Here is a 25693-nt window from a genome sequence, read left to right as displayed (position 1 = left end):
GACGCACCAAACTGTAAAGCTGCCAGGACAGCAGGGCCCAGGAGCAGGCTCAGGGGAGGACCACTTAGAAACCCCACACACAGCATACACGTGTGCATGCTTACTCCACACATGCCACCGCTTCACCCAATAGTATACACGCAAACACATGTATGTACTCCATACACACCCTCAAATACACTCACCAAATATGATGCGTGTACACACTCCACACACACCCTCAAATACATACGACACACATGAACATGCTCACTCCACCCACACCTGCTAAATACACTCAACCACACATGCACAAACGTGACACACGTGCACACTCATTCCAGACGTCACACCCCTCACCAAGTACACAGGTGCACACACCTCCAAGTTCAGAACCTGTAGACTCCACAAGCTTTGGTTTCCCCCACTGTTTCTCTCATCACATGAGATCCACACACAGGTGTCATTTACTGACATCTAACACCCGGGGAGGCCCTTAGACAGAACTGCAGTCACAAGTCGGCTTCATTCAGGCATTTATCACCAGCCTCCTGAAGCCACCTCCTGTCCCCAGGGGGAGCGGGGGCCGAGACCGGAGACATCACTGGGCTTACAGATCCCCAGGCTGGCAACCCAGCGAAATGAGGAGGGCTGGGCCACGGCCCTGGAGGGAGACGGGTACTGGCTCAAGTATGCGGAACATGAGTCCTCATTTCCAGACAGTGTCACCTACGACAGCGTCAGGTGAAAGCCAGTGGTTTGGCATTCCTGGGATAGACAGTTCTGGAAATACAAGGGAAGCTTTTTACTCCTCCCCTCTGAACACATGAGGTCCATGGTCCCCTCACATCTAACACTGGGAATCCGAATCGGTGACTCCTTGTCCACCTGAGGACCACCCAAGAGGATCCACACACCTGCTACAACAGCAGCACCGCACCTGGTCTGCAGGGGAGCAAAGCAAATCCCACCTTTATGACTAAAACTGGATTACCCCGACACTGGCAGCCTGCAGTGTGTGTATCGTCAAGCCCCCACGTCTGTGCCACCTGCAAGAGGAACACAAGCCCTTAGTCCCAGGTTCTCAGGACGGCCTGTGAGGTAGATGCTGGCACCTTCCCATCTCCCAGGGGAGAGGAGAGAAGGCCACGGTCAGGGCTTGCATATCAGGAGGGTCGGGATTCAAACCCCATCTGCCTCACAAAGCAGCCCTTACCATTCAAGTGACTTCTATCATCAGCCTTAAAATGTACCACAGTTACCAGCAATTCTGAGTGCTGTTCCTTGGGACATCATAAGCAAACATTTTGTTAGAAAGGTTTTGCCAAATCTGCTTTCAAAATCCTATGGTGTGAAATGACTAATGAAAATTTGAGCTATGAAATAAAGCACATAGTTAAATGAATCCCAAAATGACTATCACGAAGGAAGTTTTAACTTGAAGTGAAAAATATCCTCCAAATGACATCAGCCAGAATTATCTTCAATCATTACTGATCCCATATGCTTCAGGAATTATACAGCATCATCTCAGATATGAACTTAAAACCATTAGCTGAATGCACATTTCAGCACAACCAAAGTTCTGCTATAATAAGCAGCACAGGCGTCTCTGGAGAGGATTTTAATTGGGACTACAAACGATGTGCACGATCGTGGTAAGAGGTTTCATGCTGGCTGTTCTCCAAGGTGCGACACAGAGAAACACCACTAACCTCAAAGACACCTGCTGCTTTGTAATGAGATGAGAGACGATGTGGACGGACTACTGTAAATATTCGAAAAGGAGAAACAATGCAAGGAAAGAATCGTATCAGTCACCCTTTACATTCTTAGAAAAAAACGATTTTTCTTTTGGGATGATTTTAAAAGAAAATGACATTTCTGGATTTTTTTTAACTTTTCTTTCTGAGACAGGGTCTTGGCTCTGTCGCCAAGATTGGAGTACAGTAGAGCAATAGCAGCTCACTGTAGCCTTAAGTGATCTTCCCACCTCAGCCTCCAGAGTAGCAGGGACCACAGGCACGCACCACCACACTCAGCTAACTTCTGTTATACAGATGGGGTCTTGCTATGATGTCCAGGCTGGTCTTCAACCCCTTGGCCTCAAGTGATCCTCCTGTCTTGACCTCACAAAGGTTTAGCCTAAGCGACCATGTCTTATCGGAAAACAGACATTAGAGCAAATGCATTTCTGTAAGATTTTCTACCTCTTTTCACTGGAGAAGAAGGTAACTTGCCTCCAAGGGTCGGAGACAAAGACGTTACTGCAGACAAGAGCGCTGTGCATCCCGGGAACCGCTACACCACGAGGCACGGCCGTGCACACTGGACGCAGGAGTAACAAACGAGGCTAGCACAGGCCGATGCTGGCCCTCTCCAGAAGCAGGCCTATCCTTCCTCCTCTCCTCAGCCCCCTCTCCCTTCAGGCCTCAGTGGCTGCTGACAGGGGAGAGGCCACAACTAGAGGAGGCTCTCAACTCCACCAGGGACAGGAGTCCCGGACGCTGGGGACTCAACTGCTGTCCTCCGCATCCACCTCCTTCTGGTCCAGCCTTCTCAGGAGCCAGGCGTGGCCACTTTGACCCTCTTTTTCCCTTCTGTGGCTCCTACAAAAAACCAGTCAGAGTGCCCAGGCTGCCTTGCACTCCAGGGATACCTGGCACAGGCCCCCTGCATGTCCTTATCCAAGCTCCTGGGGCCAGAAGGGTCTTGCAATATTTCACTTTCCAGTTGACCATCCCCAGCCTGAACTCCAAAGTGCTCTAAAGAGCATTTCCTTCGAGTGTCATGAGGAAGCTCAGAATGTTTCAGGTTTTGGAGCATTTTGGAGTAGGGACTCTCAGCCTTAATTTGAACCTCTTCAAGGAAGCCACACACTGAAGCCCCCGATGTCCACCCTACACAATCCCAGCACACCATCTGAAGTCCTCAGCAACAGATTTTCTTTCTTCAAAAATAACCACAAGTCACAAACTCACACGCAATCACAGAAGGGGGTTGTGGACACCCACACAGATGATGAAATTTAACTGTCACATTTTTACCTAGGTAATTTAAACTCATTCCTCAAAACACACCTGTTTTACTGAGTTGCATTTTAAGGTGAACACACACAAATCATTTCAGGGAAACAAACGTCACTTTGGGCTGCGTGTGGTTTCTTGACTCCCGTGAATAACTCAGCGTTCACCCTCACTTCTGGATAAGGGAGACGATGCAAAGAAAACTGTTAAAACAAAGACATGAAAACAAGTTTAAGAAGGGTTTGAAAGGTTCCTCCTGTCCTCCTGGAGGGGAAACGAGGATGCCTGGAAAGCTCACGGGGGACAGGAGCACAGCCTCCTCTTTGTGTCACGGACGCTGCCTCACCAAGGGGAGAGGATGATGCCTGGAAGGCTCACAGGGGTGGGAGCACAGCCTCCTCAGTGCTTTCTACACTCAGCAGCTTCAGAAATTCCTGCAGAAGCAGAACACATCATGAGAACTGAGACTGGAACACCCCAAAGAAAGGGATGAGGGGTCAAAAAAAGCATTCGATCATTACCAAGGAGCGCGGGCATGAAGCCGCTTCAAAGACCGTGTGAGAAGTCACTCATAGGCGTTTCAGAAAATAAGGGTAGTGCGAGATTGCTCGATCAGCTCAAACAGGCTGCCGTCCCTCAGGCCATGAAGTCCCTGAGATGAGCCTGTCACTGAGCAGAAGTCACTCGCATCTCTGCCAGAGAAAGTACTACAAGCTGACACATAACCTCATGAAACCTAGGCTTCAGCCGGTCAACAGTGAGTCTGACATGGTACATCCCTCCAGATAGTTAAAGACCCCAGGGGTTCATCGGACAACCTCGAAGGGCTGTGTCTGTCCAGCTCCTTTTCCAAGTTCTGGATGATTTTTCCTAATGCACTATAAGCAGCATGTTCCAATAGAGATGTAATTAACTGGATGGGTGTCCTCTTAATTTTGAAATTAGAAACACACTTGGCCAGGCACGATGGCTCATGCCTGTGATCTCAGTACTTTGGGTGGCTGAGACAGCTGGACTGCTTAAGTCCAGGAGTTCAAGTCCAGCCTGGGCAACATTGCAAAACTCCATCTCTACAAAAAATACAAAACTAAGTCAGGCATGGGGACACGTGGAACATGTGCCTGTGGGTCCTGGCTACTCAGGAGACTGAGGCAGGAAGATCACTTGAGCCTGGGAGGTTGAGGCTGTAGTAAGCTGTGCTCACACCACTGCCTGGGCAACAAAAAGGTTTTTTTGCCTGTCTCAAAAAAACCAAAGAGAAAAAGAATTATATACCTGACTAGGCCAAAATAAAAGAGGCCTTCGCTGCCTACATAAAGGGCTTTCAGAATTCACTTCCATCCTTAGGAAAGGGGGCCAACACCAGGCTGTGTCCCTTAAGATGCCCTGTCTCATATGGGAAAAAAAATCAAGAGAAATCAAATAAAGGCCATAAAATACATCAGTTTCAACACTAAAATTTGATAGTATGCTTTAAATTGAAGATAAGTTAAGTCACATTTCCAAACCTCTGAAAGCACGGTTACTGGGAGGGAATGGTTTGCAACACACAAACGCAGCTCTGTAAAAGTGCCCAGGCTGGATGAAGGCTCAAACGTCAGTGCAAGGAGAAAGTCTGAACAAACTCTCTCCTGCCCTGCTGCTGTCCTCTTCCAAAACACACTGTTTATCTGTCAGTTTAGAACAAGGCCTAGGGAGGTGGGAGGCAGGCCTGGGAGGGTCACCTAGCATCCAAGCTCCTCATCCACACAACTGCACGAGGCCGAGCTGAGCAGTACACACAAACACAACTAATTCTCCCCAAAAAGAAGACGGAAGGCAGCACACTGCCATGCCAGGCACCCTGCAGATGAGAAGATTGAGGGGAGCCAGAGGTACCTTTAATCTTGCTTGCATGGTGGAGGGAGAGGAATAATGCCACTCACTTGAGTGTTGCACAATTCTTTCTAGCACTGAGTGGCAGAAAACAAAAATTATAGATGCTTCCTCAGATAAATGTTTCTGAAGAACTGAACATAAATTACGTTCAGGAAATAGCATTATGAATGCCTCAAGTGCTTCTGTTTTCAATAATCCCAGAGTAATTCTATAAACCCGGGAATCAGTCTCACCCAACTCCAGGATCACAGCCCAGGTGACGTGGGCACACATATCCTGAAGCTCCAATACTCAACTAAAGTGGGGCGAGTGAAAATGATCCTGGGTATAATTTACACGGACACAGGAAGGTGGCTGAGCCCCAAACCCCTAAACCAGGAAGACCAGTGTCCTTCAGGGGCCTCACCTCTGTCCTTTCGCAGCCTCTGGGAACCACCACTCTGCTCTCTACTGACACAAACGCCCCTCCCAAGGTACAACACCAGGAAGATCATCATTCAAAACTGAGGAACGTGGCAGAACAAAGCTGTCAGGAGATTTTAATCACCAACACCACTTGTTACATGACCCAAAGATGATTAAAATCCCAGGCCCTTCAAGACTGAATGCTATCTATACTTAAATGCATTTCATCACCATATTGGGGGGTTATTCCTTTGTTTTGCTGCAAATATATCCAACTGCTGTAAAAGGAAAAGGCAATTTGTTAACGAAGCTTCTTGGAGTGTCTCAACAGGCCTCGAGGTAGGATAAAAGGCAGGACTTCCTGGCAGAAACGCTCAGCTCTGAGGTCAGGTGGAGTTCTTGATCACCAACCAAGGCAAAATAAGGTCGAAGACCACACCACACTTTCCTCAATCACATCTTCATTCCACCTTTCCTTCTATTTCTCACGACTTCACTGGGAGAAATTGTGCTGAAAGAAAATGGAAACACACACATACATAGGAGACCCTACAGATGCTGAGAATGGGTGCAGCCATCACAGTCCGAATGTCCTTTCAGGGCCATCTGACCTGGCTGGGATCCAAGTATCCGAGGGCAGGATTGTATGTCAGACCCGTGAAGCCAAGATTACAGCCACTGAACGGCAGTTTTCCATCCCACGGAAACCGACCTTGGTAGGGGCTTCCTCGGGGACCACCGACCTCAAGCCAACACCCGTCAACTACTTCAACTAACCTAAATCATGGCAGACGCCTCCCTAGGCAGACCAGCCCTGCCCAAGTCCTGCTTCATGGCAAACCCTCCAGACAAACGTCCTTGGCCTCCTCCGGGAGGCTGTGCTCGGAAGGTGCCCTCTTTTACTTCTGTGGCTCTGAGACATTTAACTAGAGCCTAACACATTTCTTCCTGTTCACATAGTATTGAGTTAAAAGATTTTTATGAGTAAACTTTCACTGGGAAAAATACCATTTCAGGAGCCCCAGTGACCACAATGAAAATGTTTTTACCTTCCCTTACGTGACATCGGCAACGCCAGGTCCAGGAAACGTTCTGGATCTCAGATAATGGCAAATCCACTCATAGTAAGTCTTGGTCTTGTTTCACAAGCTATCAAATGCTGCCCAGAAGCAGGAAAAACCCCACAACGTGGCAGGGAGGGGCGACCAGCGTGAGTTCTAAGGCCAGACCACCCGGGTCTGCCGACAGCGTGGTGAGGGGCAAACAGTGCAGGGTCTAAGGCCAGACCGCCCGAGTCCCGCTGACAGTGTGGCTTCAGGAGTTTCCTAAACCCTCTGCTCTCCAAGTTTCATGTCAGAAAAATGCAGTGATAACCGTGTCCACCTCGTTTAAATATGTGTATATATACACACACATATATATATACTCCAAACCTACAGCCCTATAAAGGTCATTAATCCTAGTTATCCTCAAGGCATTGAGCGATCAATAATGAGCCATCCCCCTGGCTGTTGACCTGCCTCAGCCCCACCCTCCGGAAACCCCGCATCCACACCAGCCACACAGGATGAAGCCAGGGAAGGAGCAGGACTGTGTCTTGGGAACTTAAACTCTGGAAGCTGAGTTAAATCAGTGCCGCTCAAATCTTGTCACCAACTATCTTGTTAAATTGGGAGATTCCATCTCTGGGGATCTTGAAGGAACCTGAGGCTCTACATTGAGTGAGATGAGCACTCGTGCTGCAATGAGACGGCAGGGAAAGCAACCGAATCTGGGGTCGCAGCTGCCTGAGGCTTGGGTCCCACCGGGAAAGTGGCACCAGGGCCCTCAGGACTGTGGCGGAGTTCCCAGGAGGCAAGTCCCGGTGCAGAGACTCATGGACCCAAAGATTGCTCCAGGGCCAGGAGGGGCTGCTGCGCTGACAGCCACGAGGCAGGCAGCCTTCGAGCTCCTCCAGCTGCCATCCTGCAGGCAGGGAGGACAGTGCCCAGACCACCCTGGGGCTCCCCCCAGCCTGCCAGGCTGGTACTCTTACTCCAGCCACTGACAAGAGTCCCCATGTTGCAAGCTAGGTTGAAACAGTGCCTCAGGCCTCGGGGCACATGCACCCCCCTGCAGGGCTGGGATGGCTATTCCCACACATCCCCAACTCACAGCAAAACTTAAAAATGAAAGTTGGAAGATACAGCCAGGAAACCAATGCTCAAGAAGCAACTCCAGGGTGACTCTTCCTAGAGCTATTGCTATTGAACATCTTTAAAAACATTTCCAGGGTGACTTCCTAGAGCAATTGCTGTTGAAAATCTTTAAAATTCTTCATTTCAAAATTAGCTTTTATTACACTGTCTTCCCTATTCTACCAAGACTCTAGAAAACAAAACCATTACAATTTCCAATTCTATCTTATAGCAAGTTAGAAATACACGTTTCCTCAAAGGATTCTACATGTTTCCTTGGCAATATCCTTTCCACGCCCCGTACTACTGCCCACAACAGAGAAGGCTTTTCCAACTCAACCCAACCCAACCCAACCCAACCCAACCCAACCCAACCCAACCCAAGGGCCTTGAGACAGGCCCCTAACGAATTGTCTACAAACTCTTGAAACAGGCTTGCCCTGACAAATCATCTGCAAACTCCATCTTCCATTAAAAACAGTACCGAAAATGAGCATATTACCACTTTTTAAAAATTACTGTAAAGTGGACAGTGTTCAGTTCTGTGAATTTCGGCACAATATTCCCATAATCATCATCACACAAGCAGAACAGTCCAACAGCCCCAAACCCACTCACGGGGCCTCATAAGCATACCCTCCCATTCTCAGCAACCACCCTTTCCGTGTCCTCCCATGACTCGGGTCTATCTTTTGCGAGCGTTGTGGCAAAACACTCGCAAAATCACAATTTCCTGGGCATCGTGCTTGGAGGTGCACCCAGGGTGTCCTGTGATCAACAGCCAGGCCTCGGGGCTGCTGGGTATTTATTATTCCACATATGGCTGTGGCACATTGTAACCTGTTTTGGACAACCATAGACAGCGTTATTAACATCTGGGCACAGTTTTTCTTAAACATCAGATTCTGTTTCTCTAGGGTAAATACCCAGGATTGGGGTCACTGGGACCCACGTTTGTGTGAGTTCAGTTTTGTAAGAAACCGCCAAGCTGTCTGCACCGTGCTGAACCCCAGCATCGCACAGGAGTCCCGACTGCCGGTCCTCACCAGCACCTGGGACTGTTGGAAGACCTTAGTCAGGCGGCTCCAGCAGGGGTGTGAACAAATTCACTGCGGCTTCGGTGCACATCTCGGTGCAACCAGTCATGCTGAAGGTCATTTCAGATGCTTTCGGGCCATGCTGAACCCCAGCATCGCACAGGAGTCCCGACTGCCGGTCCTCACCAGCACCTGGGGCTGTCGGAAGACCTTAGTCAGGCGCTCCAGCAGGGGTGTGAACAAATTCACTGCGGCTTCGGTGCACATCTCGGTGCAACCAGTCATGCTGAAGGTCATTTCAGATGCTTTCGGGCCATCCTCCCGTCCTTCTCAGCGAAGCATCTGTTCAGGTCTCTTCCGCTTTTAAGTCAGGTGGTTTGTTCTCTGTCATGAGCCGTGGGAGTCCTGTGCATTCTGGATACGAGTCCTTTGCCGGCTGCATGGTTCGTAGACATCTTCTCCCCATCTATCGAAAATGTGTCTCTTCAATTCCCTAGGGGTGTCTTTTATATTAGAAGTTTAATTTTGATGAGTCTTACCTACTTGTTTTCTTCCTTGATTATGGATCATGGTATGGCTAAGAGCTCTCACCCTAGGTCTCCACAATTTCCCTTTCTTTTGTAGTTTGGTATTTTACATTCAGGCCTATGGTCCACCTTAATTTTCATACAGGAATTTCTCCCTGTTTTCACTCTTTTGCATACAGCTGTCCCATGATTCCAGCACCATTTGTTGAAAAGACTCAAATTCCACTGAACTGCTTTTGTGTCTTTGGATCTGTTCTGGACTCCACTCTGTCAGCTGACCCGTGTGTCCATCCTGAGCATAATTTATGACTTTAGTGGCTGTCTCTGTGAAAAAAAGTAACTCTGTCTGGAAGCAAAAACTACATTAGAAGTGCTCTAAATAAGATTCTTCCTGTTGTCAGGAGAGCAAAGCCACTGCCCTAAGCAGAGGTGAGGCCTCAACAGCTCCCAGGCACAACCTTAACACACAATGGGGAAGGGAATTCATTTCAAGGGCCACAACGTGAGACCAGCATAGCCATGAAAACTGCAATAATTTCACAACAGAATGAAATTCATAAAGAATTGCTGAGAAGCGTGTGATAAGTTACATAAATCACTGTTCCTTAAATTCTGACGGTTGACTAGAACAGAAATACCTTCACGGTACAGTTCAAACAGAAAAAGCTAGGTAGGGGTGGTTTCCACACCACACAGGGCCTGCAGGAAAGGGACACTCTTCCTCTAAATGGGAGATCCCGGGAGTGATGTGATAAACCATGGTGAGAGGCAAGGAATTGTGCAAGCCGGACTCGCGGCCTTGGCCCCACCACGGAGCCTGTGTCCATGAACGACGAGGCTCAAATGTCAGGCTGGGGCAACCGAGGCAGTTATCAGGGGACAAGAAAACGAGCGCACGGTGGAGGCAAAGGTCTGATATCGCGCGGCAACTTCGAGTCCAGTGGGACAAACTGACTCAAAATACAGGTTTCAAACATCACCACAGAGAGCTATTCCTCGGCTCTGGAAAGGCTAAGTGACTAATGCCCACACTGAGCATCTGCTCCCAGAGACGACCCTGGTGACCTAAGGCCCAGCTGCTCCGAACCCGCCCCGAACCTCAGTGAGGAACTTTGTTGGTATCTTACAGCACATTGACATGTTCCCTTAAAATCTGGTATTTCATCAACAATGCAGGTGCCAGCTTTGACTCATACACATTTCGATTAAACAAGATAATTTACACCCTGACCGTGCCAGGTAAGAGGTTTACTACAATCTTTAAACAGAGCCAGAGGCTACAGTCTGCTCCTACACAACACCATGTCTCTACAAGTTCGATGAGTTTTTACTTTCCATGTCTTCACTTGCCTAGTGCTAGAAAGCAGATTAAAAACAGAAGGAACCCAGAAACACTATTGAATGAGACTCAAATATCTTGCAGTCATCATCGAGATGAGATGTTTATTAAACAGAAATGTTCTCCCCTGTAGAAAGCAGCACATATCAACACGCACCGATAACTGTCGCCAGCATTCCAGATCATCTTCCCTTCCATGGCCACAGTGCAGGGCAATGGACCACGCACACCTGCAGACCCACGGAAAGCGGGGTGACACGGCCGATTCTTGTAGCGAGCAGGCCAGGGTGCACTCAAAGAGCATCTCTTTCCAGAGGTCTGCCATGGAAAGTTACACATTTATTCCACGAGTTAATGGCACTGCACCGAACATTTCTGTAAGAGTCTCTAAGCAAGTATTTCCTTCTGCCTACAATGGCCCGACACAAACTGAAAAAGCTCTTGGAACTGCCAAAGACTTCAGTATCCCCTTAACTATTGTCATGCACATCCATGTGAAGAGACCACCAAACAGGCTTTGTGAGCGCAACATGGCTGTTCATTTCACCAGGGTGCAGGCGGGCTGAGTCCAAAGAGTCAGCGAAGGGAGCTAAGTGTGGGGCCGTTTTATAGGATTTGGTTAGGTAAAGGAATATTAGTCAAAGGGGGCTTGTTCTCTGGCGGGCAGGAGTGGGGGTCACAAGGTGCTCAGTGGGGGAGCTTTTTGAGCCAGGATGATCCTGGAAAAGGAATTTCACACACACAAAAAATCATCGCTTAAGGCAAGGACTGGCCATTTTGACTTATTTCTGGTAGAATGTTATCAGTTAAGTCCAGGCAGGGCATTTGCACTTTTGTGATTCTTCAGTTACTTCAGGCCATCTGGGCGTATATACGTGCAAGTCACAGGGGACGCGATGGCTTGGCTTGGGCTCAGACGCCTGACAACTATAGTCTTTACTTTTAAGGTGTGGGGTAAGATCATATAATCCCCAACTAGGCTCCTGATGCTGTGTGTGGCATCCAGCAACAGCACGTTCCATTCCTGGATTACATTTGACTCAAGAGTCCACAGTGAGAACGATTTCTGGTGAATGAAACACCAGGCAGGAGGGTGATTCCGCTGGGCAGCTCTTCACACACAGCCCAGGAGCTGAGGGGAGAGGAACAGGCCCACGCGCATCCACCGTGCTCACGCCCCCTTCGACTACCCCCCACTCCTAGAGGCCCGGACCCAAGGGAAATCTGACCTGAAAATGGGCAAACCCTCACTTTGGCAGAGAGACAGGGACTCGGGGCCACAACTTGACCTCAGAGCAACACAAGTGCAGACACAGCACCCCAGGACACCCTCCCCACCCAAATTCAAGGAGGAAAACCAACGCCCCGCCCCCTTGCGGAAACCCCCGGCTGCTGGAGCAGACGCCTGCCGGCGTGTGCAGCCTCTCCCGTCCCACGTTCCGGGCTCAACACCTGTGCCTCAGCCCTGGCACTGCTCGCCACACCCACAGGTGTGCCAGGAGGGGCAGGTCCTAAGGTCTCCACTGCACCAAAGTCTGCAAGGCAAAGGGGCCGCTCCCTCCAGCAGGAGTCCAGAAGCACACACTGCACCAGCGTCAAGACGTGAGAATTCTCCCCTCGGTCTCCGAGTCTCCAGTCTGTTGCCCGCCACGGTTTTCTGCCAACGGCGAGGCCCAAGCTGGGCGGCACATTTGGTTCTCACCATTTCCCTTGTCAAATCAATACTGCAAACATATCCAATTCATCCTGTCACTAAAAATGAAATAATCCGCCATCTCCATCACAGATGATGCAATCAGGTTTTCATTACCGGGTTTTTGTTTTGTTTAGTTTTTTGGTTTTTTTCTATTTTGAGATGGAGTTTCTGCTCTGTCGCCCAGGGTGGAGTGCAGTGGTGCGATCTTGGCTCCCTGCAACCTCTGCCTCCCGGGTACAAGTGATTCTCCTGCCTCAGCCTCCCAAGTAGCTGGGATTACAGGTGCCTGCCACCATGCCCGGCTAATTTTCATCTTTTCAGTACAGACGGGGTTTCACCATGTTCACCAGTCTGGTCTCGAACTCCTAACCTCAGGGGATCCACCTGCCTCCTTCTCTCAAAGTGCTGGAATTACAGGCATAAGCCACCACTCCCGACCATTACTGGTGTAATTTCTAAGCCACTCTCTCACACCCACTCCCTTTTTTTTTTTTTTTTTTTTTTTTTAAGAACCAGCTTTATGCCTATATTTTTTCCAAGAGAACCAGTTACCCCATTTCAAGGACAAATAAGACACGGTGTTTAAAAACCAAAAATGCCCATTTGCACAGAAGTCTCCAAATACCCAGTCGATTTAAGCCTTGAGAATAAGATCAAGCTGTTGGCTGAATACAACTTCCCTTTCCATCTGTCTGCCTGTGAGTTAGACACAAGGATGAAGCCACGAGCTAGGGACATAAAGGCAGGAACCAAGGTAGCGGAGACTCCAAATAAAAGCTGGAAGACCAACACAAATGCACCACACCCTGCACACCCTCCTCTCCTTCCTTTTCAGAATTTCCAGAGGATGAAACAGGGACCTTCTCAGACTTCCCACGATGCAGGCGGCCAGAGGGGAAGGCGGCGGCAGCCTGAATGAGGCGACCGGGAAATCACATTCCACAAACAGAAATTCTCCATGTGCTTTACATCCTCTGTCTCTGAAGAACTATGCCAGGCTAACAGTCGCTAGAAAACCGCATTCAAGTGTCATTTCCCATTTCAAGCAAAGAAAACAGTGGTGGGGCATGAGGGAAAAACATAGCCATGTGTTCTGGGCTATTAAATAAGGTTTTTTCTGTTATAAACGTATAATTTTACATTCTCAGATTTCTGTATAATTGATATGCTTCCTAATTAGCAGACATAGTAATAAAAAGTGAATTCCAAGTGTAAGATCGGAGGAACCGTTCACATGGCTTCAGGTTCTGCTACTGTGTTTCAACTTAAGAAAATGGTTCTGTGTGTTGGTAACAAGGCCTGAGAGTCTGTGTGAGAGTCTGTGTGGCTGTAATCAGGGTTCGTGTTGGCTCCCTAGCAGAGGATGTTACACTGTTACATTATCTTCTACAAAAAATCCTGAAAAAATGAAGGCTGAATAGACATACACACCCACCCAAAATAATCCAAATGTCCACCGATATGAAAAACAGATGAATTACGGCTTCCATCGTGGAATATTCTTCAGCAGTGAAAACAAACTATAGCCACAGGTGCCAACTAGGATAAAGACAACCTTTTAAACACGCTTAAAGTGAACTGACTAGGCAGAATTCCTTGATTACAGGCATCTGCTCCAAAAGGGTACTGTTATTAATCCTGTGATGTAGAATGATAGTTAGCAACCCTGTTTCGGGGCACATCTAGAAAAAAGCAAAATAATGACTACACAATTTTAAATTCTTTGTAAATTATAACTATTACTATGAAAATTCTAAAAATGTGAAAATCTTCCCAACTGTTATTGGACACGCTTCAAAATAAATACCCTGGCATTGCTTGCCACACCCACAGTTGTGCCAAAATAAATGAAAATATAGCCCAAGGTAGTAGAACTGAAACCTGAAGATGTACGAGCCGTCCCTGTCTCGCTATCTATACATCGGGTAGAAATTTAAGAGCAGGTAGTGACACTGCAATGCAAGGCTCAAACCAACTGGGTATTTGGAAACTTCTATGCAAAGTGGCATTTTCGGTTTTTAAACACGGTGTTATTTGTACTTCAAACAGGTAACTGTTTGGTTCCCTTGGAAAAAATATAGCCATAAACCTGGTTTTTTAAAAAAAATACGGGAGTGGGTATGAGAGAGAGTAGCTTAGAAATTTTAAAAGTATCAGCAGGGAGCAGTGGCTCATGCCTGTCATCCCAGCACTTTGAGAGGTAGGCCCAAGGGGCCTTTGAGGACACCGGTCTCCTCTGCTGCCTGCCTGCTGGACTGACCCCCCAGGACATTCACTGGGTTTCCACCCCGTCTCATTCAACATCCCAAGGGTGGTCTTCATCCTCGTCTGGGGCTCAGCTCTGCCCCAATTTCCTAAATCTCTGCCTTCAGAGCCTGAAAACACCCACACCCAGGGTCACCCTAAGTCCACGTTTACCCCAGAGAGTCCCCATTTTATGTTTTCCAGGCATCGCCTTAGTGATAATTTATCCTGTAAATTCCAACTGCCTTCACACCTCGCCCTTGCTGTCTCCCAGCAGACCCCACTCAGATGCACATGCCCCAGACCCCACACCCAGGTCTGTGCGTGCTGCCCTGCTCTGCCCATGTGGGGACCACCTCTCTTTCTTGAGGAATCAGCTGGCGATCATCTCCTTGTGGAGGGCTGCCCTGACTCCAACTCTCTCCAGCAAAGGCAGAAGCCATCCTCGGTACTTCCCCAAAACTCAGGCCAAGTATGAAGATGGCGCAGATGCTAGCTGTGCCTGGGATGCCATGGGCAGGGTCCCCAGATGCTCTGCACATGGCCCGGGGCACCGCCTGAACACAGCAAGTGCTGAAGAAACAAAACTGACGTGCACTGACCTCTGATAGGGCCTCCTTCACCATCCACATCTGTCTCCCCTCTGGACAGTAAAATCCACAAGACACAGAGGGCTTGTCGCTCATCTTCAAACTCCCAGGGTCACCCTGGTAGGTAAAGGGGACTCAAATGTCTTCTGAAGGAAGCGACTGGTTAGCTGCCAAGTTAAAGGGCCTCTGAAATTCAGAGCTCTGCATAGCAGTCCAGCACACTTTATTATGAATGACTCCAACCACAGCAGAAGTGGCCGTGGAACCAGTGCTAACCAATTCAGGGTTTGTTCACTGTTTCTCAGTTCATTATCACAACGCATTCTCACAGAGCAGCTGCGCACAGATCCTCAGACATCTACACAGAGTGGGACGATGGCGCCAAGTCACGTCAACGTCCTGTTGCAGACTGGGAGACAGCAGTCAGACACGGACCCAGGTAGAGCACAGACCTCGCGTTAAATCGGCTCCGTGTAAACAGCACTCCCTGCCAGGCCCTTTCCTATCTGCACAGCTTCTACAAATTCAACTCTCGCACCTGACACCTAAGAATACTGCACACCCCCATGTGAATCCCCTACTCACCTCCCAAAATGACCCGGCATGGCCGAGTACAAAAACTTTCAACATAAGGGAACTGGAGGGCATGTGGGGCTTTCTCGAGTCCCTGCTGCCTCCTGATGGGAGGGCCCAATGCTTCACACCCCTAGTGAAGGGCGGGTCTCTTCGGCCCCCAGGCTTTGACCTGGAGCTTAAATCAGCATTAACTAATTTCACCTTCCAGGACCAACTTCAAAGGCCTGCAAAGCCAGAGAAGGGAGAGGAGATGGAACACGCCCTCACCTCAGATCTGCTGCAAGCACACACTTCTCAGATGCGTCCCAAGGTGCACAGCGTGTCCGATGCCTGTTTCACATCCACCGACCTGCAGGTCTTCTATGTGGCATCAGCCTCCTGGGCACTGGGAACAAGAGGTATAATGGCAAGTCCCTTCTGCAGCAAAGCTGAGGCAAAGGGACCCAACACATTGGAACTGACCTTTTTCTGACAGTATCAAAACAGAAGGAAAATACTGTACAGTCAACTCCCCCTCACGCAGGTTTATTTACCTGTGACTCAGAGGCCATGACAGAGAACTTCAGGTTCTTACCGATTCCTATTTTCCCCATCCAGGAAGCCTTTGTTTTTAATATCGTACGAACTTGCCATTTTGTAGGCCAAAAACAGCAAATATTGGCAGTTTCCTACAGTTCAACTGAATAAAATATGATCATGGCCTTTTGTGAAACCATGAAGAAAAGGTGGATATCTCAATATGTGTTTGTGTTTCCAGACTGGCTTTGTTCCTGAAGCGGTAACTCTGTTCACTCAGGATATTAGACACTGAAGAATAAACATCAATATCCCACCAAGAAAACCAAAGGAATGAAATAATTTTGCATCCACCTTGGAACCTTTTTAGGACAAGGCAGGACACAAACTTCTAAAAAGCTGCAATTGTCCCTCTGTATACACAGGGACATGGATTCCAGAACACGCCCCGAGTTTACCCAAATCTACGTATCCACAGGACCCCACGGCCACCCTATGGAACCACATGTAGGAAACGTCGGCCCTCCACAAAGCCAGGTTTTTTCAGTAAGGGTTTGGTTGGAAAAAAAATTAACATAAGTGATCCTTCGAAGCTCAAAACCCATGTTGTTCAGGGTCAGCTGCATTTATTACTTGTGTCATATCTGAGGCCTGAAAGCCATCATTCTCGATACCTTAATGTGACGGTTAACAAACTAACTGTTCCGATTAGAAAGAGGAAAAAGCTTATTTTTAAGCTGACAATGAGAGTGGATGCGGCTACGGTGAACGGAGAATAGACCTAAGCAAGCACCAAGGCTGGGGTGACTGCCTGTGCTCAGACCCACCAGGGCCTGTTCTTCCATCTCCCTCTGCTGAAAGGGATAACCTCCTTCTCCCCCACGACTAAAGGGCCTTTTTAAAATATTCACACGAGAAGTGCTATGAAAAGCTGAAAGGTCACAGATAACATTTTTAAAAATAAACATTAACGTAAGCATTTAATTTTTGTATAAGGAGTAAGGAAAGGATCCAGTTTCAGCATTCTACTTATGGCTAGCCAATTTTCCCAGCACCATTTATTAAATAGGGAATCCTTTCCCCATTTCTTGTTTCTCTCAGGTTTGTCAAAGATCAGATGGCTGTAGATGTGTGGTATTATTTCTGAGGACTCTGTTCTGTTCCATTGGTCTATATCTCTGTTTTGGTACCAGTACCATGCTGTTTTGGTTACTGTAGCCTTGTAGTATAGTTTGAAGTCAGGTAGCATGATGCCTCCAGCTTTGTTCTTTTGACTTAGGATTGTCTTGGAGATGCGGGCTCTTTTTTGGTTCCATATGAACTTTAAAGCAGTTTTTTCATACGAAAATTAATTCAAGATGGATTAGAGACTTAAATGTTAGACCTAGTACCATAAAAATCCTAGAGGAAAACCTAGGTAGTACCATTCAGGACATAGGCATGGGCAAAGATTTCATGTCTAAAACACCAAAAGCAACGGCAGCAAAAGCCAAAATTGACAAATGGGATCTCATTAAACTAAAGAGCTTCTGCACAGCAAAAGAAACTACCATCAGAGTGAACAGGCAACCTACAGAATGGGAGAAAATTTTTGCAATCTACTCATCTGACAAAGGGCTAATATCCAGAACCTACAAAGAACTCAAACAAATTTACAAGAAAAAAACAAACAACCCCATCAAAAAGTGGGCAAAGGATATGAACAGACATTTCTCAAAAGAAGACATTCATACAGCCAACAGACACATGAAAAAATGCTCATCATCACTGGCCATCAGAGAAATGCAAATCAAAACCACAATGAGATACCATCTCACACCAGTTAGAATGGCGATCATTAAAAAGTCAGGAAACAACAGGTGCTGGAGAGGATGTGGAGAAATAGGAACACTTTTATACTGTTGGTGGGATTGTAAACCAGTTCAACCATTATGGAAAACAGTATGGCGATTCCTCAAGGATCTAGAACTAGATGTACCATATGACCCAGCCATCCCATTACTGGGTATATACCCAAAGGATTATAAATTATGCAGCTATAAAGACACATGCACACGTATGTTTATTGCGGCACTATTCACAATAGCAAAGACTTGGAATCAACCCAAATGTCCATCAGTGACAGACTGGATTAAGAAAATGTGGCACATATGCACCATGGAATACTATGCAGCCATCAAAAAGGATGAGTTTGTGTCCTTTGTAGGGACATGGATGCAGCTGGAAACCATCCTTCTTAGCAAACTATCACAAGAAGAGAAAACCAAACACCGCATGTTCTCACTCATAGGTGGGAACTGAACAATGAGATCACTTGGACTCGGGAAGGGGAACATCACACACCGGGGCCTATCATGGGGAGGGGGGAGGGGGGAGGGATTGCATTGGGAGTTATACCCGATGTAAATGACGAGTTGATGGGTGCTGACGAGTTGATGGGTGCAGCACACCAACAAGGCACAAGTATACATATGTAACAAACCTGCACGTTATGCACATGTACCTTAGAACTTAAAGTATAATAATAATAAATTTAAAAAAAAAAAAAACGTAAGCATTTAACAAGCCCATTACGATTTAAAGGAAAAAAAAAACGGTATTAAGTTCCTGGGTGCAGGGGCTCATGGCCGTAATCCCAGCACTTTGGGTGGCCGAGGTGGGCGCATCACCTGAGGTCAAGAGTTTAAGACCAGCCTGGCCAACATGGTGAAACCCCTTCTCTAACGAAAATACGAAAATTAGCCAGGCATGGTGGCGGAAGCCTGTAGCCCCAGTTACTTGGGAGGCTGAGGGAGGAGAATCACTTGAACCCGGGAGGGAGAGTTTGCAATGAGCCAAGATCGTGCCATTGCACGTCAGCCTGGGCGTTGAGTGTGAAACTCCATCCCAAAAAGAAAAAAAAATATAAAGTTTTCCTTCCAATGAACCTATCATTCAGCCACCGAGGTATCCTATAGCTACTTATTCAGCCATGAGATACACCACAGGCGATATAGGCGAACAGGACACAGTTCTTCCCTGAAAGAAGGCTGCACCCTCAACAGAAGGGAGGCACATACTCCGAATGGAATCGGCATAGGAAACAGATGCTGCTGCAGGTTGAACTGGCTGCACAGAGCACCCACTCAGGTGTCTGAGAAACAAGGAGCCGCTGGTGCCATCACCTTCCATACCTGAGCTGGGACAGTGGGGAGCCTGTCATCACCAGGGACAAAGAGCCCCAGAACCACACAACGAGCTTACAAACTCACCAAGGCGATGACTGAGCAATGTGTGTGGAGTGATGCGAACACGCAGATGTCAGGGCCACGCGCGGCATTGGTTTTGTGCATCAACCTGAGCATGCCCGGGGTGCCCAGATGGCTGGTTCTGCATTATTTCTGTGTGAGATGCATGTTTGTCTCTGGACTGAGTGGAGACCCATCCTCGCCGGTGTGGGGGGCACCACCCTATCCACCCAGGGCCCGAGTAAAACAGCAAGGCGGGGAAAACTGGGTTCACTCCACCTGTCTGGCTGATGGGCCAGTGACATCTGTCTTCTGCAGCCCGTGCTCCTGGGTCTCAGCTCCTCAGACCCTGGTCGGATCTGCAACCTCCGCTTCTCAAGTCTTCAAGCCACACCCTCTCAGGACTATAGCTTGCAGGCTGTGGGTCCTGGGGCTTCTTGGACTCTGTAGCCCCTGCAGCAGGCCTCGCCCTGGAGACACACGCACACCTGGCTGGCTGTCTCTCTGGAAGCCCTGACTAAAAGTCGCCCCTAAAAGTGGTCTTCAAGGTTTCTTTCTAGCCCTAAGATCCCAGCGCCCCTCCTACAATTCTAGGCGGAAAGGTGAACGGAGACCAATGGACAGAGGTGTGTGCGAGGACACGCCAGGCAGCAGCACTGGGCAGGAGGGCACTAACGCTCACTAAGCAAAGAATCAATGCTGCTTGCCACAAAAATGAGAGCAGTAAAGATTTCTTCAAACAGAAATGAGTTTGTTTCATGATTTGCTCTTAATACATAAGAAAGCATAAAAGTAGGCCTATTAACAATTACGTAAGTCTTTACAGGCCCTTGAACTACTTCTGTCCCTTTGTGTTTTTATAGAAAATAAGCCTGAGGTTAAAGAGAATAACGTCACTGGCCACAGCTGGGGCCACGCGAGGACACAGCTTATACCCCTGAGGTCCCTGGGTGCCCCATATCCTTCCCTTGCTATTTATGGAAATATGGGAGAAACCAGGAGGTCTGAGCGTGGACATGGCCGTGCTCCCAGGGGCCGAGGAAAGCACCCATCTGTCCAGTCTTCCCTCCACCCCGCGGTTTCCTCTTACTCAGACTCTTGGGCTGACGTGGCTCATGCACTCAGCAGCGCCATCATTAAACGTTTAGCTTTGCATCACGAGGGCCTCCTCTGGCCTCCTCTGACCACTCCTCAACCTGCAGTCAGCACTAGTCTGCAGGACACGCGTGGACAAAGTTGATGGATCACGGCCCCCAACGAGGAAGGTGCCAGGCAAGGAGTCGGAGAGCCGGGGATGGAGCAGCCCTCACCCAGGGAGGCGAAGGCCAACAGCGGCCACCACCGAGGGCCTCCCTTCCCACCCTGAGGGCAGCTCACCTAGGGAAGCGAAGGCCGACACCGGCCACCACTGATGGCCTCGAGGGCTCTCCCCACCCAGAAGGCAGCTTCGATCACATTTCCCATAGCACCAAGAGACCCCTGTATTGAGCACAAACCTTTCCAACCTTCGAATCAATAAGGAATCACAACACAGACATTCCCTCAATCCAAATGGCCAGCCCACAAAACAGACACGCAATTATACACATTTCTTGTGGGAAAATCAGTCAGTCCCTGGGGCCTCGCGCCAGGGGTGGGGGAGCATCATGGGGAGACGCCCCAGCCCCAGCCTGGTTCCTCCCTCTACAGCTCCTTTTCCCTCCTCTTCCCCCCACCCCTTCCCACCCCCTCCTAGCCTCAGAGGCTCCTTCCTCAAATTCTTTCCCCTTGATGAAGTCATTCATGCCCAAAATACAAGGCAAAGTCATGGGGGCTCAAGAGAAAATCCATACCGTGGCTCGCGTTTTAGATTCTCTTAAGTTTGAGAATAACCAAGCAAGAATCTTTGGCATGTGAATGTGGTCTGAAGGCATCTGAGCACAATGCCCGGCACTGGCCCGGAGTGGATCATGGGTGTCTCGGACATCTTCGCAACTCTACACCAATTATTTTGAAACACACCAGCAGAATAGAACCATGTGAATAGCTGCTTCTTAGTTAAAAGTAGGAAGAGACTCCAAAAGCTGCCCTCAAGGAACATCCTTCCCACCAGGAGTTTTCTGCATCGGGCCCTTCAGGCACAGGCAAGGCCCCCGGGCCCAACTCCCTCATCCCTGCGTCACAAAGCAGCAAAGACGGTGGGGAATAAAGCAAATGAAAGAGTCAGTCCCGCCCAAAACGGGCTCCAGAAGCCACAGCCACTCTCCCAGTGTGGGAGCCAAGTTCAGAGACCTGGAAACACCAGCGTTCCCAGGGAGGAGGGCAGAACAATGCCATTTCCCTCTAGTTTAGGGAGACACCACCCCACGTCCTCTAGCCTTGATAGAAGAGAGACTTCACATAAATGATTTCAATGACTCCACCACACACAGAAAGTGGGCTAAGGGCTAACACACCCATATAAATGCCTGGCAAAAACACATTAAATGAACACACAGATAAGCAAGGTTCTCCTGTTATCCACCAAATATTCAGAAACAAATCCAGTAAGCAATCTCTTTGCAATCAAAAGACCAATTCAGAGGTGCAGATTAAAAATAAACATACAACTGAACCCTTAATACACCAAGAACCAATTTCCACGGAAGTGTTATCACATCACCACCTCCCAGCTGAAGGAAGCAGCACTGGCCACTGACCAGCTGTTCACTCATGGGTCAGTGAACGAAAGGCAGTGCTGTCCAGGACAACGATGAGATGTTAACCTGAAAAGGGCAAAATTGCAGAGGCTGGAGGGACCTCTCAGGTAACCTGGCCCCCTCAGTGGACAGAGGACCCCCGTGGGGCCACAGAGCCCAGAGCTCCAGTGTGTTCGGGGAAAGCACTCAACTGCAAACCTGATGATGTCCGAATGCCTTCTGCCCTTCTGCGTCTCTGCCCCACTAACAGGGAATCCGTGAATGCTAAGGAAATGTAACTCATTTTACAATATATGTAGATTTTTAGCAAATTAAAGATAAACAGTGACAAACTTTGAGAATTAACCAAAATATAGTTCAGTGAATGCCCAAACTCATAGCTAGTCTCCAAGAGGTGATAAGCTGTGTGTGGTGGTTAACGCCTGTAAATCCCAGCAGTTGGGGAGGCTGAGGCAGGAGAATCACTTGAGCCTAGAAGGTTGGGGTTGCAGAGAGCTGTCATTGTACTACTGCACCCAGCCTGAGAAACAGAGTGAGACTGTCAAAAACAAACAAACAAAAACAAATTAAAGGAGTTCAAATGAACTCGCCCATACCCTTTAAATTTTCATTTGGGTACATGGGGTGATCTAGTTCCTTTTTCCCTTGCAATACATGAATAATCTAATAATTAAATATAATCTAACAATTATATGGGAAAATTTAATTATTTTCCCATTTCATTATTCCCTATCTCAGGGAAAAAGTTAAAAGTATTCCCTATTTCAGGGAAAAAGCTAAAAATCATTTTAAACCTTCCTTCCACAAAACAGTATACTCAGTCATCTCTATCTGCTTTATCATGTGGAATTCAGCTTCACATGCTTACAATGCAGTTTTTGTTAAACAGCGTTTCTGTAGACAGGCAAGAGAAAGAAACACTTGGTCTATGTAGAAGCAGCAGAAGACACGTTTTAACAGAAAAGGGAGAAGATACCACCGTGTGAATCTGGAAATTCTGTCCTCATCTTGTCCACACACACAGAAAACACCCAAGCACGTGCCTAGTGTCCAACAAGAGCACAGAAAGGATAGGGATCCCTCCAGTTGTTTAATGACCAGCCCCACTTGTCACCGCCACATAACAAAATCCGCACGGCAACTTCAGCACGTTTCATTCACGATTCCACGGAAATCAGGCTGAAGAACATACAGATGTTTTGCCCACATTTAAAAATCCAAGTGTGGGACTCATAGAAATAAAACACATTATGGGTTCACTTCACTTTTCCAAATTTTTACTTGGAGAAATCTATAAAGTTCTTGTCAGTTACATCCTTAAGGTTTTCAATAATTTTTCAATGCAAAGATCGGGCAAGACTTGTAAAGAGGTACACACATACGGCCCAGCGCGGTGGCTCACACCTATGATCCCAGCACTTTGGGAGGCCGAAGTGGACAGATCAAGAGATCAGGAAACCGAGACCATCCTGGCTAACACGGTGAAACCCCGTCTCTACTAAAAATACAAACAATTAGCCAGGCGTGGTGGCGGGTGCCTGTAGTCCCAGCTACTTGGGAGGCTGAGGCTGGAGAATTGCATGAACCCAGGAGGCAGAGCTTGCAGTGAGCTGAGATTGCACCACCGCACTCCACAGCCTGGGTGACAGAGGTAAACTGTCTCAAAAAAAACAAAGGAGGTACACACATTCATGCCACATTCTTCTCTCAAAGAGACAGGCCCTTTCTTAAGATTCCAGAAGTAAATGTGGTTGTCACCCTGCTTTTGAGAGGATGGGCTGTGTTTTTTTTTTCTTTTTTTTTCTTGAGACAGAGTCTCACTCTGTCGCCCAGGCTGGAGTGCAGTGGCCGGATCTCAGCTCACTGCAAGCTCCGCCTCCCGGGCTTACGCCATTCTCCTGCCTCAGCCTCCCGAGTAGCTGGGACTACAGGCGCCCGCCACCTCGCCCGGCTAAACAGACTTTCCTCCATGCACCAAGGATGCACCATGGGGGCAGTGCTGCCCCCGCCTCCCCAGTCTCTGCTCAGGGTGGGGCAAGGGGAGCTCCGTTGTCTCCCGTATACACCGTCAACAGGCCAGGTGCTCAGAAGGAGGCTTCCAGGACTCGCTGTAGGCATTCGTCAGCAGGGCAGACAGTGCCTCGTGCTGGTGGGCATCCAGCAGTAAGGGAGTCTTGCACTTCACTCCCTGGGCCCAGCCCCTGAAAGAGGGGAAAGAGACACCTGTATCGTAACTCATGTGTATTTATAGACACACAGAGACTCTGCAGTGCAAGGTGCAGAACTAGAAGGAATCATGGAAATAAGAGGGAAGACATTTGGTGACGACTGGCAGAGCCACCTCAAGCCTCAGCACTTCCTGCCGGAGCCCTCACTGACCAGACTCCTCCAGGGTCACTGCCACTGCCTTGCCCAGCTCATGACAGGGCAGACAGTGACAGAGCCTCAGAACAACCTCCCACTCTTTCCTCACCAGCCCAGGGTACGAGCTGTTCATGAGTGTCCCAAAGCCTGAATGCGGGAACACAGAGGTGACTGAGCAGAAAGGGGGACAGCCACAATGGCCGCGGGTGTGCAGACATTGCGGGGCACCCCAGCAGCCCTTTCCGTCTTAAAGAGGACGGCCACTGGTGTGTGGATGCTCCCGCGTGACCCAGCCGTCCTTTCCATCTTATAGGGGAATGGCCACGGGTGTGCAGATATTCCCAGGTGCTCCAGAGACCTTTTCACCTTAAGGAGATTTTCACAGTCTCATATCAGTCTCCAAACTATTCAGTGAGGTTGGAGGAGTATCACCGTGGACCAACACTGATTGACACCAAGTAAGGGCAATTTTATAACCATGTCTCAACCATGAAACCATCAGGTCTTTGGCCATCTGGTCTAAGCTTTTTCTGTAACAAAGTTGGATAATTAAGTTGAACTTTGGTTTTCCAAAGCTTGTTACAGAAACCACATCTTCCTAGGTGTGGCTCTGTGGTGTCACGAGGGCTCTGGCGTGCTCTGAAATGAATTTGCCACTTCAGCCTACACTCTACTCCCTTGTTTGATTAAAGAAACCCAAAAAGCAGAATTTGTTTTGGCCAATCGCGTGCTGACCCATCATTGCATCATAGAAAGCAAAGTCATACAGATCAATTCATTATTACCACTCCAAAGGTTTAGTAAATCTCCAGATAATCAGGCAAACATTTTAAGAAGCTACATTAAGGTTTACAATACTCAAAATTTAAAACTACATCCATGCTTCAAAAAACCACCATTCCCATTTTAGATGGCCAAATGCATATGAGAAAGAAAGAAACGTGCTGAGCGCATTTTTTGGGTAATCTTATGGAGAAACTGCCACTTTAAAAATGGCTCTAGTCCCTGGCTCCAGATGGGTGTGGTGGGTTGCCTCACTCAATTTCAACTCCACCTGAAGCTGGGACACTAGAAATCCATTCCCACACTCCAGGGCACCAGAATTCCCACTTCTGGAAACAGCCAGGAATGCAGACCTGTAGCAGAGAATTCTTTCCTGCCCACCCTAACTGTCCTCTGTGGAAGGCGACAGTCAAAGACAAGTCCATCCCCCTAGGCGCAAATGCACCACGAAGAACCATTTCAAGGTGGGAAGTGATTGATCAGTGGGAACAGGCAGTTTAGCTAATCACTTATAAGGCAGAGAAGGGGGGTTTGAAGGCCTGTACCTGGTCTTGTCCTCGGTAAATGGTCATCCCACCAGTCAGCCTAAGCCACATGGGAACGGGCTTCTTGAAGTAAAAGTGGGGGCGCAGTTGTGGGGAAGGGGAATGT

The 25693-nt window shown here is 48.3% G+C and overlaps 1 long non-coding RNA gene across 1 annotated transcript in view; it reads right to left on the bottom strand.

The window, feature by feature from the left end:
- Positions 1–1411: 1411 nt before the first annotated feature.
- LOC139361576 (uncharacterized) overlaps positions 1412–25693 on the bottom strand; it is a 40695-nt gene continuing 16413 nt past the window's right edge. The window contains exons 2-3 of the long non-coding RNA XR_011619131.1: positions 15742–15859; positions 1412–3208 (exon numbers count right to left, since the gene is read on the bottom strand). This is a non-coding gene — a long non-coding RNA (uncharacterized lncRNA). The remainder of the gene's footprint in view (positions 3209–15741; positions 15860–25693) is intronic.

The sequence above is a fragment of the Macaca nemestrina genome, unplaced genomic scaffold (assembly GCF_043159975.1).
Source record: "Macaca nemestrina isolate mMacNem1 unplaced genomic scaffold, mMacNem.hap1 Scaffold_64, whole genome shotgun sequence".
Taxonomy (NCBI): domain Eukaryota; kingdom Metazoa; phylum Chordata; class Mammalia; order Primates; family Cercopithecidae; genus Macaca; species Macaca nemestrina.
The sequence above is the reverse complement of the archived record's forward strand: the minus strand, read 5'-3'. Positions and strand labels throughout refer to the sequence as shown.